This window comes from Oxyura jamaicensis, chromosome 26 (assembly GCF_011077185.1).
Source record: "Oxyura jamaicensis isolate SHBP4307 breed ruddy duck chromosome 26, BPBGC_Ojam_1.0, whole genome shotgun sequence".
NCBI classification, from domain to species: domain Eukaryota; kingdom Metazoa; phylum Chordata; class Aves; order Anseriformes; family Anatidae; genus Oxyura; species Oxyura jamaicensis.
The window spans coordinates 5,272,672-5,290,094 of NC_048918.1; the positions used below are offsets into that span (position 1 = coordinate 5,272,672).

At 44.1% G+C, this 17,423-nt stretch overlaps 1 long non-coding RNA gene across 1 annotated transcript in view; it reads left to right on the forward strand.

Annotated features, from left to right (window-relative positions):
- Window positions 1–282: 282 nt before the first annotated feature.
- LOC118178403 overlaps window positions 283–17,423 on the forward strand; it is a 20,103-nt gene continuing 2,962 nt past the window's right edge. Inside the window, exons 1-2 of the long non-coding RNA XR_004756143.1 lie at window positions 283–392; window positions 816–817. This is a non-coding gene — a long non-coding RNA (uncharacterized LOC118178403). The remainder of the gene's footprint in view (window positions 393–815; window positions 818–17,423) is intronic.

Below are 17,423 nucleotides of genomic sequence, written 5' to 3' on the forward strand. Positions count from 1 at the left end.
ACTGAGACTTTTACCATTCCTTGGAGTTCTGGTTGTGCTTACTGCACAGCAGTAACAAGAACACTAGCAACAAATTGATCCCCCTCCTTATCTTTTTAAGTAGACAGAGTAAAAGTGCACAAGTGTAAGTATAATGTGCCAAACATAAGCAGGTGAAAGATGTGGTAAACAAGAACACTTGTGCATTCATGCACAATAAAATAAGCGTACCTACCTTCCCACTGCCTGGGCAGCAGCTGGTCCAAGGAGCTGTACCCGGTACTGAGAAACTGCTCGGTTTTGCTCCAAGCCCCCAAGGTGTGATGCTGCACGGGCTGCCCTCTCACCTTCCTTCCCTGGCTGGCTTCAGCTTTCTGGGCTTGAGAGGCCTTCTTTGTGGGGCACTGTGAGCTGTCTGAAGACAGAAATACAGTTGGGTATTAACGATATGCTAAGGAATATTTACAGCACTCACAGTAATATATTACCTAGTCATTTGTTCGCCCCCCTCCCCATACCAAGGGCACTTTGGCTAACAGCTTTCCAAACATTAAAGCAATGAACATCCATACATTAACGCAAGGAACATAACGAGACAGCAGACAACCTGCCAGAGAGGCACACTGCTGTGGACAAGTCTTTGTCAATACAGGGCGCAGTTAGCACAACTCCTCAGCGATGACAGGCACTATGTAAATGCAGGCTCGTTATCAAAGAAACCACGGCTCATTGCTCAAATTGATGCAGCACCACAGACAAGAAAAACCCCTCAAGTTACTCTTCTGCGCAATGTGTGCAGTCTAAAGACTGAGAATTTCCAGATCCTAACACCTAAGCTGTAAATTTGGCTAATCAGACCAGGAGAATTTACTTTAAGGTAAAAGGAATGAGATTAAAAAAAAAAAAAAAAAAAAAAAAAAAAAACAGCCCAAAAACCAAACAGCTCGTGTGTTTGACAGCCTCTTCTTGAGGTTGCCACTGTTGGTACTTGGAGCCTTATTAGCTCCAGGTGCATCCATCCACAAAACACGGCCCTTTTCCAGCTCCAACAGGCCTGCACTAGCAGGCTCACTGGTGCTGACACGCTAGGCTTGGCTCCACACCGAGAACCTGGGACCAGTGCCCTTCCTTGGGGATCCCACGTCCTGAGCAGGGCCTGTCACTGCACCCCTGCTCCCAGGGGGCTTCGGCACCTCTCAAGCCATGGCCCAGCCCTCCGTACACAAGCCATTTGCTGTACTGGGGAGCATTAAAAGAAATCCAAGCACAGTATGGGCTATAACTTGTATGGTTGAAGAAAATACTTCAAATACCTCTACCAAGATAGGCAATGCTTTCACTCAAGACTCATTTCCTGGGCACCACACGCCATAGGGCAGCCACAAGAGCAGCAAGTACACAGCCACTCCACAGAAGTCCTTCCCTGTCAAAAGCTGTCGGGAGCTGAAAGATGCTTGGAAGGCCGTGAAGCCATAGCTCACACCATCAGCGTTCCTGCCCTTCGTCATTCTCCCCCACAGGGAGAAAGATCAGCAGGAACACCGATGGCTGAGCTGAGGTGAACAGCCAGGGAGATAGCTAGAGAAAGAGACAGCTAGAAAAAAGCAAAGGTTTTGACTCAACAGTTGTCTTTTAGCGATGAATCTAAATTCCTTACCTGAAATTACTTTTACTCTTTTACTCGAATACCCTCTGCTGTCTGTACTACAACCCCACAGCCCTTTCTTTGAGTCCCCTTCCCACAGGCACTGCCTTGTGGCTGGTGGTAACTCCGCAGAGCTCTGAAGCGGAGGGGAGGCTTGGATAAGAGGCCCTTTAGAAACCCTTTACAAATGTAGATTTGATTGACTGACTGATTGAACTTAATTGCAGACATTCTCTTAATTGTACACTTAATTACTGACACTGTGTCAAAAGATTTCTGATGCAGCACCTGGAGGACAACCTTGCAAGTGCCAGTCAAAGCCAGCTGCATGAGACATCAGGGAGGTGCTGCACATTGCCTGCAGCTTGGAAGGGGAAAAATCATAATATTTTAATAATATACAATTAGGATTCACCCACCCTCAACCACGCGCGTGCACGTACACACAATCACAAATCTTTTTGCAGGGAGGGCATCTAATGCATCGGGAAGAGAAAAGAGACAAAGAGTGCTAATTATGGGACCACGTGGCGGTTCCACCCTTTTGTGGTCTCTCCTAACATCCACTGTTGTGAGCGGCAGGGGAGGGCGTTATGCCATGGGTTTTGGCAGCAGCAGCACAGCTGCTGGCCACTCAGTCTAGGAACTCGAGATTTTGGGCTAAAATTGAAATTAAAAATAAAAGCCACGATATTTACTCAAAGGTTAACACCAAATATTCTCAGCAATTCTTTTGGGTCACTGCAGGCCTTCCTGAAAGCAGCTATGAAGGACTAACAAAAACCACAGCACTGGTGCTGTTTGCAGTAAGAAATGTCTGCAGGAGCTTTGTGCCTACGTCTCCTGTATTTCTCAGGCAAATTAGCATTTTCCTGAACACAAACCTTAAACCCCTGCTGTAACAGCTTGCATGTACAGCGCATACAATGCACAAACAAAACGGAGTTAATCTGTTTTTACACGTTGTTTCTTAGTATTTTTATCACTAAAAGACCCTAAATTGTTAGGATTTCTCGGTAAAATAACAGAGTAAAGTCATATTGAGAAAATCTCGTCATTAACTAGGTGTGGTAGTAAGAACGAACAGCCGCAGGGTATTTGATACTTCCACCGCTGCAGCATGGGAATCGTTGTGGGAACCCCAACATCAGTGCCCTTACCCTCACCACATTGCCAAGCACTAGCACTATTACTGCTGCTAAGGATTTGAGCACAGAGACTGACCTGGGATTCTTATCTGCATCTTCGAAAACTTCCCTGGGCAGCAGCAAGCTCAGGCCACCCAGGAGCTCCGTGGCAGACCTGGAGTCAAGTCCTGGGTGACAAACCAGAGGAGGGTGAACTGAGCACATTGTTATCCCTCCAGCAATGCTCCCCAGGAAGCGTTTTAGGGTTGTCCCACAGCCCCGTGCCACCCAGCTGCATGCTCCCAGGTGCACACAGCTCTGCTGGAAGTGGCTTTCCTCCCCTAGAACACTGTCCTTGTACGTGCACCAAGCAAAGCTCTGCACGTCTCCTGTTCAGAGGTACAAAAGAGGGCAGCAGGCGCAGGTCAGTTACAGCAGGTGAATCACAACCGCTGCGCAGCCCTGCGCTGCGGCAGCACACAGTGGGAAGGCAGCAGCTGGGCACCATGTGAAAGGCAGCAAGGAATGGAAAAGTGTGGGTCAAAGGGAAGCTGAAGGACTGCAGAAGGTTGAGATGAGGGGAGGATGTCACCTGCAAAGCACAGCACAGGTGCTGCAGTAGCAAATAAGATCTGGGTGCCTGCCTCTGAATCCACCCTTCACGCCAAGGCACTTCTTGCAGCAGCTGCTCAGGCATCTCCTTAAAGGCCATGGGAGAGGCACCAAAATTCTCTGAATTAATGACTGCCACCCTCAAGAGCAAGTGGAGACAGAGCACACAATTGCACTCGCTGGGCTGCTGGTTCCCAGTTACTGCCCCCATCACTGGGATCTCCCTCCAGAGGGCCCCACCCAAGTCTGGAACCATCAGACTGCCACCAGCTCTGCTTCGGCTGGGTCAGAGCGAGACTGAAAGCAGTCTGAGCATACAGGCTGGGTTAGAAAAGAGAACCTTTTCCAGAAAATAGCAGTATGGATTTTAACAACTAGAACTGAGGCTGTGCAATATATAGCACATCACAGACACCGGTGCAAAACTGAAAAAAAATCCAAAAAGTGGCACACCAAAACTGTACAGACAGCTAGCAGAAAGGATAGGAATTGTTTTACACCCACAGAAATGCAATTTGCTCAAAACACCTGGAGTCTTGTTAATTTACCTGTGACATGTTGCTACACTTAATTGCTTTTGACAATTAGCAACATTTCAACACCTTCTTTAATGGCCCAATTATGAGAACACTTGTCTTCCGTGCAGTAGATAGAAGAAAATAGATGGGTGAACTTCCAGAGGAAAACTCCTCTCTGCATATTGTAACAAAGAGCTTAACAACAACCCCCAAGCAGACAATCCTGGTTTTGTTCGGCTCATGCTGCAGACACGCCGTGTTTCAGTCTCTGGCCATGCCTCTCCTGGTGAGCGCTGGGACAGCCATGGCCCCAAGAACCCCACTGTAAAATTAATTACAGGGAAAAGTGCTGAGCATTTGCTTCCCTCCATTTCTCACACTTGATGCTTTATTGATTACCTCTATATGCTAAACGAAGTGCATTCCTTGTAAAACGCATCCTGTTTTCAAATTGGAGCAGCATGAGATGGGCAACAGGAATTACCACTTACACCCAAATACGTGAGCTCCTACTTGCCGAACGGAAACGCCAAGACTAAAGCTTTGCAGAGTTGCTTTGATGAAACCTGACTGCAAGTGCTGGCTGCAGCGTGGCAGCCTTTGTCTCAGAAGAAAACAGGTAACTTCAGATGTGCCCACCCTACAGGAGCATATGGTGGATTTGACACCTTTGAGTGGAAGAGACAGGGGTGCCTTACTGCTCGAGTCACACTGGGGCACTTCCAAGCACAAAAGCTGTGCAAGAACACGATTAGGTCTGGGATAAAATAGCAATTACACGCGACTTGGCCTCATTCTGTTTTCTCCCAAGGTGATATAAATGTGAAAGATCCCTGCTGGTGCAAATGTCACAACTTAAAGCGAGCGCAAAGGGACAGGCAGGCCCAGCCACACATGCAGTGCTACTGCTGCTAAGCAGCACCTCACCACAGGCTCCACTCCGCTCCAGTGGTGCAAGTGAGCGCACTGTACGGAGAGGACTAGGTTCTGCTCATTCCGTTCTGCAACACGTGCTAAGATCTGTGCTTTCCCTCCTCCTCACTCCTTATGCTTTGTCAGGTTCAGCTCCGGTCCCCTCCTGCAGACTCTCAGCTGAGCAGCACAATTTATCCGCAGACCCCTGTGATACTGCTGTCAACTTTCCATTTCCTTTCAAATCTCCGCTAAACACTGGTCTTCCTCTCACTTCAGCACCTGCATTTCTCCTCCTAGATTTATTTAGTTTTGTGAAGTTCCGCGAGCTTATGAAGTTCAAATTCTCCAGCAGCATCAATCGGTGCAACCCTGCCAACAGGGTCAAGGCAGAGCAAGTGGCACGGCGCACACGGGTCACGTACCACGGAGTGGTTCACTCAAACCTTTCTTGCTTTTCCCTGCAGGGACTGCGGGCTCTCGCACCACCTGCAGAACAACTGTTACAGTCAGGGGTGCAACCACGACAACCCAACTGTGCTGGTGATCTTCTCTGCTGGATATTTTTTTGACAAGTGCACTAACGCCAAGCAGAGCAGCTCATTTCGTTCTCACTGCAGGGTGACAGCTCGGTGTCTCGGAGAAGGAAGGAAACCTGCCCTCCCTCAGTGACCTCCAGGTGGTTTCTTTCAGCAGAGCTGCAACTGTGCAAATTGCGAGCAGGTTAAAAGGAAGCTCACCAACCACAAAGCTCACAAACTGGCTTCTCCGTGTCAGCCGGGGAGCCCTACTGCTGAATAGAGTTTATGAATAAAACAATGTTTTATTAAATTACTGTTACATTTTGATTGAACAGCATTTGGACTACATAGGAGTCGGCATATTCCTGAAAGTAATTGGTTTTCCACATCTGCTTTCCTTTCTAATTGGACTAATTACTTCAGTGTAGGATCATGTTCACTACTCTCCAGAAAGCAAGAAACCTTGATTTACAGTGAGAAGAGCAGCAATTAGAGAGAATTAATTCATACAGCAACATCTAAATAAATCATATTATGAGAAGACAGCAATGTAATTATTGTGACTGGTGGCTCCCTTGTGGAGAAGCATCATCCTTAAGCCTAAATCAAGCAGTTCTGTCCTCCAGTTTCTCAGAGCATGTACTACCCATTTTATTTAAGACCTAATTGAGGTGCATTGTCAAAAACAATAGGGTCTAACGCTCCTCCGGCAGGTGAGAAAAAAATCAAATCCTTGACAACTCCGTGTTTGTCTTCAGAATCAAATGTGTGTTCAACAGCCATGGATAACAAATGCCAGCAGCAGCCTCAAATTAAAGGTGCAACAATTTCAGGGAAGTAATATCCTCCACAATGAGACAGGCTTTTCTTTCTCTCCAAATCCAGCCCAGCCCATCCAGATGGCCAATTAAAAGGTTTAGTGAGAAGGAGAACATGCTGAACTACAGGGTTTCAGAAGATGATCCAGCTCCTTATGTTGATGATTTATCTTCCTACTTATACATTAGCAGTCTGGTCCTATCTTGCTGGTTGAGATCAGACATCTTTTTCCTACCTTGGCAAGCTGTGAAAGCCATTTTGTGAGGCTGAGCTCCCTTCATCTGCTTGTTATTAGTTCTGTCCTTACCGTCATTCTCACCGAGTTGCTGGGACCAAAAAACTCTGCCTCTTCTGAACACCCTCAGCTTGGGAGCAATTTGTCTCCCCAAGTGTCTTTCATTTGGTTCTCCAGCAAGCCTGCAAACTGTATAGCAACAAAGCCCTGTGATCCCTTCTGAGCACACTCAAAAAATAGCTTTTGTTTCCAGCGTTCAGTGCCACATAGCTAGACATCGTTCTGCTCTGCAAGCTGCTGTGACTCCCATTAGGCTGACTTCATTTGATAAGCGCCCCAGGAATGTGCAGGGGGCATTTCCCATTAGAGACGCTTGCCACTTTTACATGTCAGGTAGTCACATCGCCTTGCACCATCGTATGACATGCATGAGCATGACAAGAATTAGCATACTCTGTTATACTTTATGTCCACAACCTGACATGTCATAAATCCCTTGCATCAGAAAACCAAGTTCACATCCAAACAATTACCCTCTTTTAGCAAGTGCCTGATCCATTAGGAATTAGGGTGATAAATTGTCAGTTCAGGCAGGTGGAAACTTATCCATCTTGATTTGCCATTCTTCTACCATGGCAGATAAATACAGCCATCAGTTACAGCACCTGCCTGCTACAACCAAGACTATGATTTGAGGGAAAGGTGTTATCACCAGGCCTGGAAAAAAAGCAGAGCTCGTGGCTTTGGGGTTTTAAGAATACATTTAGGAGCCTTAGCCTTTTCTGTACTTAGGGCTATTCAGAACTCCTCGCCCTTTACTTCGGGGTAATTTTCATGGCTACCATTAAAACAAACATTTAAAAAATAAATAAAAAAAATAAAGAAATCCAAAAATCAAATTGAGACTGAACAAATTCTCAGGAGTTGATCCAGGCTGTCAAACATTTGCACAAAGAGTTAAGAGTTCCCTAGGCTGAGGTCCCTACGTGCCACAACCTGTAGGGTCATTTATATGCAGAAGAAATACATGATGGGAGGAAAAAGCTGCCGCCTCACTCCTGTTGCATTTCACAGTCCCTCTGCACTCATCACAATATCCACAGCTGGTAGAAGTTTGGACTTGAGTGATGACAAACAGCTTAACAGCTCAGAATTAAGCCCACCTCTGCAAATACCTACACAGAAAGTGTTCAAAGCAGTAAAGAACTAGCCTGTTAGACTTCCCAGATCATTTTTGATACCAACATATTTGGTGCATTATCCCAGCCTCAGAACAGAATAATGTACAAAGTGGAGCTGATTGCTTTAGAAGCATGGAAGAAAATCAATTATTTTAGCCTCTTATGCCCATAGTAAAAATATGGATGCGAAATTATCATACAGGTCCTAAAATATAACAAAGCCCAGAAAAACCACATGTGTATTAAACAAAAGATGTTCAAAAATAAATACATTCAAGTATCACAACAATGTAAGAACTATTTTGAAGGTAAGTGGAGCAGCTAATAATTCACAGCCATTATTCTTTTATCATTGTTCAGCTGGAGGTTGAGAAGATTTTAAAACCGCAATTATCAATGATAGATTTGCATTGAAATAAGCTCCTCCACTGCAGTTCTCACTCCTCTACCCTCCTCCTAAATAAAGAGGTGGAAGCAACAAAGAAAGCAATGTTTTTAATATAACTGATAAGACTTTTTTCCAAAAATATCCATGCAATCAGATACACCAAAAAAAAGGAAGAAAAGTAGAGTCACACTTTGGTCATTTTTCAAATGAAACCAATAGGATATTTCCTTTGTGTCAGGTTAGTGACATAGGGAAAATATAAGTTTTGTACACAGTGAGGATCAAGGAGGAACTTTTTGTTATTTAGCTACAGCGAAGTGTTTGTAATACTTTTTTATTTCTTTTGGCCAAGTTTCAGTTATTAGTCCTTGTGGGCCACTCCTATCAGCTCCCCAGTAAGAGGAAGTTTTGCACACTTGGCAGTAGGGAAAAAGGAGAAATTGGATCCAAGAAACCAGGCTGAGCAGCTGGACCAGGCTCGGGGTGGGGAGCAGGCAGGACAGGCTTCCCTGCAGCTCATGGAGCGGTGCAATTCCACCATTTCCCCAGCCTTGACTGCACAGACCAGCTGTGGATCTTCTGCCAATAATTTCCCCCTCCCGTAACATAACTTGCAAAATTTAAAACCCATTTTCTAATAAAGGCATCACAGGAAAGATGCTACTCACTTTGGGTTCTTCCTTTTCTGGTGCTTTCTTCTACCAGTCTCCTAATAACCACAGATTAATGAACAATTACAAGGCTTCATTCTTGCTGCCATGTAATTCCAAGAAAGGAAGAGCATCTTTCTGGAACATTATGCTTGAAAAAACAAAGGAGAGCTTTGACTGTCAAGTCACTGATGTTCCCTCTCCACTTAAAAGCTTTCCAATTTACTTACAAATTATAGTGTTTTTAATGCAAATTAAGCACTAGAGAACATTCTTTCCTTCTCCCAGATTAGCAAGAACCAAATTGACCAAGAAAGCCAAACATGGAATTGGGACACAATGAATATTTTAAATAATGAGCCTGTTTAATTATTCTGATTGGTGAAGTATGAGGTTATTAAAATGCCTCTGAACTGATGATGGGGTTTGAGCATATGGTTTTGCTTTCTGAACACAGAGAAAATGTTTTCTGATACTCTGTGTTCCAGTATTCGTTGTTGAATTAACCATTGGGATGAAATACAGCTACACATGCTTAGAGACCTTTGGGAAACATCTTTTGCTTCAGAAGCAAATAGCACATTGCAGAAGGCAGAGGCACTCTAAAAAACTGAATGACAGCACCCAATTGACCGGTTTCTACATAAATTACCTGGCTCATTCCAGCTACTTAGGGCAAAAAACAAAGTTCATTCAGTTCTGGTTTCTGTTCATAAAGCAGCAGAAAGGTGACATGCTCCCAGAAAAGCAGATAGCAAAGTTATTTCCTTGCTCTAAACATTAGGGTAATTTTTTCCCTGCTCTGCTTTTGCAGTATCCATCTGCACACCTCATCTTAGCTAAAAAATTATTAGGCTGTCATGTTCCTTCCCCACTACACACAAGAGTCAGGCTCTCCCTTTTTGGTTTTGCAGTTTTGTTTCTAGAAAGTTTATGTTTGTTTACAAATGCTCTCAAGTTTAAGGTGCTTATGTCCAGATAGAGGGGAAAAGGTGAACAAGTTCCTCCTGGAGGTCCCGATTGTTCAAGATATTGATCAGCTGATGCTTCTCCAATTGCACGGACCTTTGGGGTCAGCGCTGTCTGCTTCCTGACAATCATCCATATAGGAAACCTAATTACTCTAAAATAACGAGCATGCTCTGCACAGAATCAAGCCCAGGCTTGTGACCCACCCGCTCTCCCCGTGATAATCTCCACCACCTCCTCACCTGGCTCTGGCAGCAACCTTCCGAAAAGCCAGCAATTTCAGGACAGCATGGAGGTCTCACTGTGCCCATCAACAGATTATGAGGGTGAGAAGTTCACATCCCCGTGGCAGCTCATTCACACCTCCTGATTCCTAATGCCATCTGCTCATCCCTGAACCTATTTTCAGATTTAATTAGAAATTTTGGAACTTCTGGAGACTGAAGGGCATAGAGGTGAATGAGCACATCTGGTCTGCGCCTCCCGGCTTGATACCTTGTACTTTAAACATCTCTAACATCTAATGACTCTGAGCACTGGGTGACTAACTCTACCCTTTGATGTGCACTGAGAAAGGTCAGAACCCAACGGAGAAATTCACTGTTCCTTGGCTTTTTAGCATGGATTTCCATTCTCCTGGTTTCCTCGGTTCCAGCTTCGTCGTACGAGCCTGACTCCCATCTGCCATCCCATCTCTTGCACTGCACCAACTGCTTCTGTTCCCTCAAGGAGAAGGCTGGAAGCAACGAAACAGAACGCTGTGATAATTACCTTGTCGACATCTTCTCTTAAGCTAGCACAAGGAGCAGCTGGGAATTCATCTGAATTAAACTCCCACTTCCTCTTCCATTTCCTCTTGGCTTCTTGCACTCCAATGCAATAACACACCACGTGGAGAACATTTTAACCTGAAGCCCCAAACAGGTGCTCTGAAACAGCACAGGGAAACACAAACAAGAAAGAGCAGCAGGCATGGGCTCAGAAGGACCAGACTGGAAAGTTTTGGTTGCCGAGCAGATTTCTCCATTATTTTGCCAAGATTTTTATTGGTTTTAAATATTTATAATTCAGAAAGCTTTAAAGAAGCCTGATGCCCAACAGGCAGAATCACAGCCCCTTCTCCACGACCAGGGCAACGAGCTGCTGAGCTCACAACACGGGCAGATCCAGCCGCGCTGGGTGGCCCCAGGACCTGCAGCCCCGTCTGACTCTGCGCACACTGCTGCGAGCAGAACATTTCCTTGTGCGGATCCCAGGGAGCTTTCCCACTGATAACAGAGGCATATAAATTTCCCTCACAAAAAAAAAAAATCAAGCCTCTACCTACATTAGCTAAAAAAAAAAAAATAAACAAAACACAAAACCCACAAAAGCCAACTAGACAAACAAAAAAGGAGATAAAAGCAGTTTGCTTTAAAGCAGCAGCTTTTCTGAAAGCCTACAGTAAATCTTTAAGATTATCAATAATGAACACATTCAATGTCTTTTCCTGTTCTTTTAAATCACTTCTTCCAGTGGAGAGAAATCAGTCTGGGGGGTTGTTCATATGCGAGCTGCATTTATTATCAAGGGATTGAGACTGCTGGAGATGGAGGGAAGTAAAATGAGCATCGACAAGGCTTGGGAAGAAAGCACGCAGCCACTTTATAGTCCTTCCTCCACCTATTTGTCACAGCACCCCAGTAATGAGCACTGGAATTCATCTCTCTAATGACATTCACAGTGGTAGATGTTTTCCCAAATTTAGTCAAGTGACAATACAAAGTCTTTAATATGCAAAGGAGTCCTTTGTGTAACTCACCAGAACTTTGGTGTCTTGTCATACCTTACAGAAATTTCAGGAGAAACAAATTGCAATAATCAGAGGAGTGAACAAGTTGGAAGGAACATGTCACAGCAGTAATGAAATCTTCTGTTGATTTTCATGTATGTGTAGACATACATTACAGGAAACTAAATGTAGTTCCATGAATTTCTTATAAACTACAATAATTCAGCCCTATGGATACCACATACCTATCACATGCCCAAATAACAGTAAAGACTAATGTCACTTAGTCAGTTCCCCTGTTTTTCACCCACCTCAAGCACAAGTATTCTGCCTTAAGCTCTATCTTCTATTCCTGTCACATAAATATTTTCCTCAGCTACAAAGGCAGTATGAAAACCTCAGCTCATGCTCTTTGCATATGTCAGATATTAGCACATTTAGAAACTAAGAGGACTTCTTCACAGGATTGTTTCCAAGCCACAATAAAAGCAGTGTTGCCAGCCCTCAGGTTATTTAAAGCACAAGCTGGGCCTTAAAATGATGAAATGGCCTTTGCAATCATGGAATTGAAAGAAAAAAAAATAAATAAATAGAGGGTGAGGTTAATGGTTTTTGCTTATAAACTTCTCACTATATTCACTTTTTTTTTTCAGCCCACTATACACCAGTGACAAAATGCAGCATTACCTTGTGCCAGCCTGCATCAGTTCCATAGGAAGACTGTGCTACAGCAAGCACATCAAGAAGGAGCAGGGATTAACTATCATGGGCAAAAACACAGTATCAAACAAAGCAGATCCCCTCTACAAGTGCACACTGCTACAGTACCACTTTAGGCCACTTCCCTGCTCTATTCCACCAGCACAAATGAGAAGATGCCCCACTGCATCACCAGCTCAAAGCTGCATGAAACCACATCAACCTGATCCAGCCCAATGACTGCCTGCACCCACAACGCAGCCAGGTAGCACAGCAGAACAGCACACAACACCTGCTCAGGGAATGATATAATTCCCACAGTGAAGCTGTGTGAGGAAAGGGTTAATCTCACCTGAAAGGAGACGTCAGTTGTCTGTCTAAAATAATTAGGGAGGAGAAATCAATGGAGAAAGCGCAGCACCTCTAGAGAACAATTCATCATATTTTAAAACTCACATCTGCTGCCCTATCGGAGGTATCTGTCTCTCCTTTGACTACAGAGAGAAGCTAGCACAGACTTCAATCATTACTGATGTCCAATTGATGAATCTCACCCTGGATGTTTTCCATCAGTGTTTGAGGTATTGTCAGGCTACCAGTAAATATTTTACAGACCCACGCTACAGAGAAGTGCTTACACTCAAGTGAGTACAGTTTATGCCATTTGGCTACCAGCACACTTAAATCCGCTTTTGGTTATTACATGCAACATTAATGCAGCCTTCTCCATCGCTATGCACCTTCACCCTGATTTTGCTTCCAACACTGCCAACCAGGCTATAGACAGACAGTATGTTTCCCCTTTTCTTAAGTGGGGATAAGATGAAACAAAAGCACATTCTCCTTCTAGCCCCTAATCTTTACGTTAGAAAACCCTTCGGGCTATGCATGTTATATTAAAAGAATGTCCTTTTCTCCTGATAATTCTTAATTGATCATATCTACAACATAGACAGAGCTGCTTGGCTAGCAAAGTTCCATATGAAAGTGTCCTATTTGTCGGTGATTTCCCTAGGGCATCTTTTAAACCATTAAAATTTACAAACAACTTGATTTCTTATTAACACAGATTCTTAATTGCTTTCCTGGGAACACAGTAAAGTTATATGGCTCCAGGGTTTTAAAGCTAACATTTAAGAATAGCTTTTAAACAAAGTGAACGCAGAAGAACTGCTCCAGAAGCAGTTCAGGCTCAGCCTGCAAACAGAGCTGTGTCCTCCTGACTTGCTTGGATACCATACATCCTACTAGGCAATTTTGAACATCAAAGCTGATGAATTTCACAAATAAATGGTCTCATTACAGGGACATTTCTTTGGCATGTTGCTGGATACCCGGATATGGGCAGGACACCTCCAGCCTGCCTGGGCTGCAATTCTACATAGATGCACAAACTGCTAGCCACTTTTGCTGCTCAAAACCATTTCTCTTTTTAGGGCTAAATCCTGCTATCCCTGGTTTTGATTCTGCTGTAGTAAAACTTTTCCACAGCAATATGTCAGCCTTTTATCCTTCCCTCCCCATGTTTGATCATTGGAAACAACAGACCTATTGAACCAGGAACGCTGATTCCATAGCATAGTTCAGGACAGGAGACCCCCTAAAGCCAGCAGGAACCAAGGCGATGTGTGGTGTCCTTACACCACTGCAAGCACAGCAAAATCCGCCTGCAACACCGGCACAGCACCGCTGCGGCCTCCCTGCCAGGAGGCCCACAGGCCTGGCTCACTCACCTCCTGTGCCACAAACTGCAGCTATTTACCACCCAGTAGCCTTTCCCAGCCGCAGAAACATGTTTTCATTTGCACCCCAGCACTTCTGAGCACAATCATACACCAAGCGCCACTCCTGCCCCCCCTTTCGGCCACAAGGCTCGAACAAGGGCAGCACCAGAGACCTCCACCTTCAGGCCCAGCAGCAGGGTTTTGGCAGAGCCAAACCCACAAAAAGCTCCGTGTTGACAAAAATTCAGTGAGGATCCCTCTCAGTCACAACATATTTTAGAGCGCTGATCAGGAAGTACATTCTTATTCCAAGCAAGTACCTCATCATTTTAATGCATTAATCAAATCTGTGTTCCAGGCCTTAAGTCCCTGCATTCATCATCAATTCAAGATGAACCTATTATTTAGGTTCAGAAAATTACTCACTAAACATAATCAAGCATTACTTCTCTGAAGTCTTCATAACTGGAGCCCTCCTCTGTCGCGAGGAGCCAGGCCGCAGCTGCCGGCCCCTGCCGCCAGGGATCCTCGCGGGGCCGGGCCGCGGCCCAGGGAGGAGTTTTCCTCCAAAAGCCGAGCTTTCCTCAACCACCTTTTTCCTTACTGTGGAGCTGGGAGAAGGCTTAAAAGGAGAGAGCTGAGAGAACACAGGAACGTGTTGTCAGCTGTTAAAATCCTTCCCGTGCTGACCATGACTGGCCCAGAGAAGCATTGCCTTCATGTGGTCAGCAGGCAGCCCCTACCCAGCACAGTCAGGAATTGCATCAGGGCAAGGCCCACACGCAGCCTGTGAAGGGAGACAGTCCCCCCATACCCTCACCCCAAATCCAGGTTGTCTTCCATGGGCTTGCAAACAGCTTAAATCATGGTTCAAAAGTTTTCAGCAGTACATCACATTTATCACTAATGGAAATGCTTGTGGAGGGTGTTGCATTCTCAGATTTTTCATGTATGCATTTCTATTTGAGAAATGATCCAGGATTTTTTTTTTGGTCCATGAGCATTCTGTGGGAACAGATTTAAAGGAAGTATCTTCACCTGAAATGGAAATCCCCAACTCCTCCCACACGTTTTCCAAGCAGACCCACCACTGCCATAGTCGGTCAGCTGCTCACACACCCCACAGCAAATGGCACAATTCACCATAAGCTGCAAAATTTCAAATGGACTTTCCATGTAAAGACTAAAATATAAATCCCAATGCTATCTCAAAACTGGATATCACCCAAAAGTCAGGAGTCTGTATTTCTTGGCTTTAAATATCACTGAGAAGTATAAATGGATCCTTTTAGTTAACAGTAATTATTATTCAGTCTGTCATTAACAGCAACTGCACACACTTTGATGGATGGGTTGAGAAGAAGCTTTGTTTCATTTTATTGCTGATTCTGTGACTAGTTGCCAAACTTTTCTTATTACTGATAATTAGATCCTGTTAGTCTAGCATCTGCTTTTCCTCCGGCAGCAAACGCAGAGGATTCTTTGTGCACGAGGGGTCTGCACCCAGGACAGGAGGGGTATCTGAGCAGACTTGCCACAAATCTGAGTGAGCAGGCACTGCTGCCTGCATGAGGGCAGAAGGAATTAAAAAAAAAAGTTCTTCGCCTCCCTGGTCTAAGCTGATTTTAATCAGATGGCACTTGCAGAACATTAAGCTGCTCATAATCTTCCCAGCATATATAGTAATGTATACACAATAAAATGATTGGCAAATTGCAACATTTAGGTTCCCTGCTGGTAAACATGGAATGTTTCTGAGTTTGGTTTTGCACTTAAGACACCTTCATCAGGGTATGGTAAAGTGACTGGCACAGACAGCTCATTACAGAAGCCTGTCTTGGACTTGCTATCAGTTAATTCATAATTTTGTAAAATAAAGACTGTGCTGATCTCCTCAGGTCATAAGAAATATTTATAAAATACATATTACACATAGGGATTATGAGCAATTTGGAGATTTATTTCATATGTAAAAATGATAAAATCTCTAGAAAATTTAAAACATTAATTTCATGAAACACCCGTTTTGCAATTCCTTTGTTCTGAAAGACAATAGTAAACAATGTTCCAGTGACCTCCAGTGGGGACCAGGGAAAATACATCCTTCCTCAGCTCTGGTTTAGCAGAAATCTTTTTCTCCCCACAAAGCCTGTAGCATTTGGACTGATGTGTCCCTGGAAAGACTGTCCAGTTTTATCACATGATGAACAAAGAGGCAAAGTGGTCCGAGATATCCTCCTTAACATTTTTTCAATACAAATTCATATCAACTTTCACATACAGCTAACATGTAGACAACTCCAAGTTGAAAGTCTTCAGTGATAAAAAAAAGAAGTCATGGAGATTTTGATGCTCTCTAAGCCTGGTTCTTGTCTTTGTGGGTTACAGAAAAAAAAACATGAGCAACATGCCTGGAGAAAAACCAATGGATGACTGATGTGAGGAGAAAAGTAGCTTTAACTCCTTGAAGCTTAAGAGCATTAATCTACAGGAAATAAGGGCACTCTATTCATAAATTTGACATTACAGCCTTAAATTCAGAATACTTTAACTTGTGCACTTAGTTATTTCAATTGGTTTTCTCCCCTAAATCAAGTATATAAGGAAATACAAGTCAAAAGTAGCTCCCCCACCCCCCCCCAAAAACACCTTGACTCTGTTCAGTGGGGATGGGGTATCTGTGCCAGTTATTGGACATGTGTGGTCTGCAGAACAAAGATCATCTCCATCAACAGCTGACAATTTAAGGCTGTACTATATCCTGTACAAAGCAGCCTGATCCCAAATAAAACATAAAAGCTTCAAGGTGGCTAACCCTTTCTTCTGTCAACACAAGTCAAGGCCTCTTACTTTAGCCTCATTATCTGGTTATCCTACTACTGACTTCTGGAGGCAGGCATCAATAGAAATGCCTCTGGTCTAAGAGTAATCCCCTCCCTTTCTTTCCTTTGTGGGAAAGGAAAGGCCTGGGAGGAAAGGGAAGAAGCTAAGCAGAGTAGTTCTTTTAAAGCAGAGTAGTTCTTATCACCATCTGGGCCTAATGAACAGGAAAGGAACTCCATTGACACATTAATATAGCCAATATTACAAGTTACAACAGATATCAGGAAGAATGTATCAGTCAACAGAAAAGCCTCTGCTAAACTCAGAGCAATGACCTTCAAATTAAGCAGCAGCAGTAATAGTAGGGGAGAGCCTGTGACGCATAACACTTTCTGACCCTACCTCTGGAGCAGTTTGTTGTTTAGAAAGTCAACAGGACTACACAATTTTTTTCTTCTGATCTCACTTTTCCTTAGTCACCACCTGGGCCTAAGTCCTGCAGTAAGGTTTACCTACAAGTGGATGGCCCGGACCACTACTCCTTTTAGTGCACCTATAGGAAAATACCACAACTTCTTGATCTAGGAGAGAACTACAGTTTATCACTGGCTGTGCTACCTCTGACTGACCCTCGTAATCACATAGCCATGCCAGGCCCTGCAGTGTGCTGCTTTCAGAGTCATCACCTCACACCATTTCTTCCTCATAATGCAGGAAAAACAATTGTGCATTTTGCCCATTTTGTTTTTATAATGGAAGAACTAAAATTTCCATAAGAAATCATTTAATGTCTCCAAAAAATCATTCCTCACTGAAGTGAAACTTCACAGAAGGGCAATTCTTCATCATG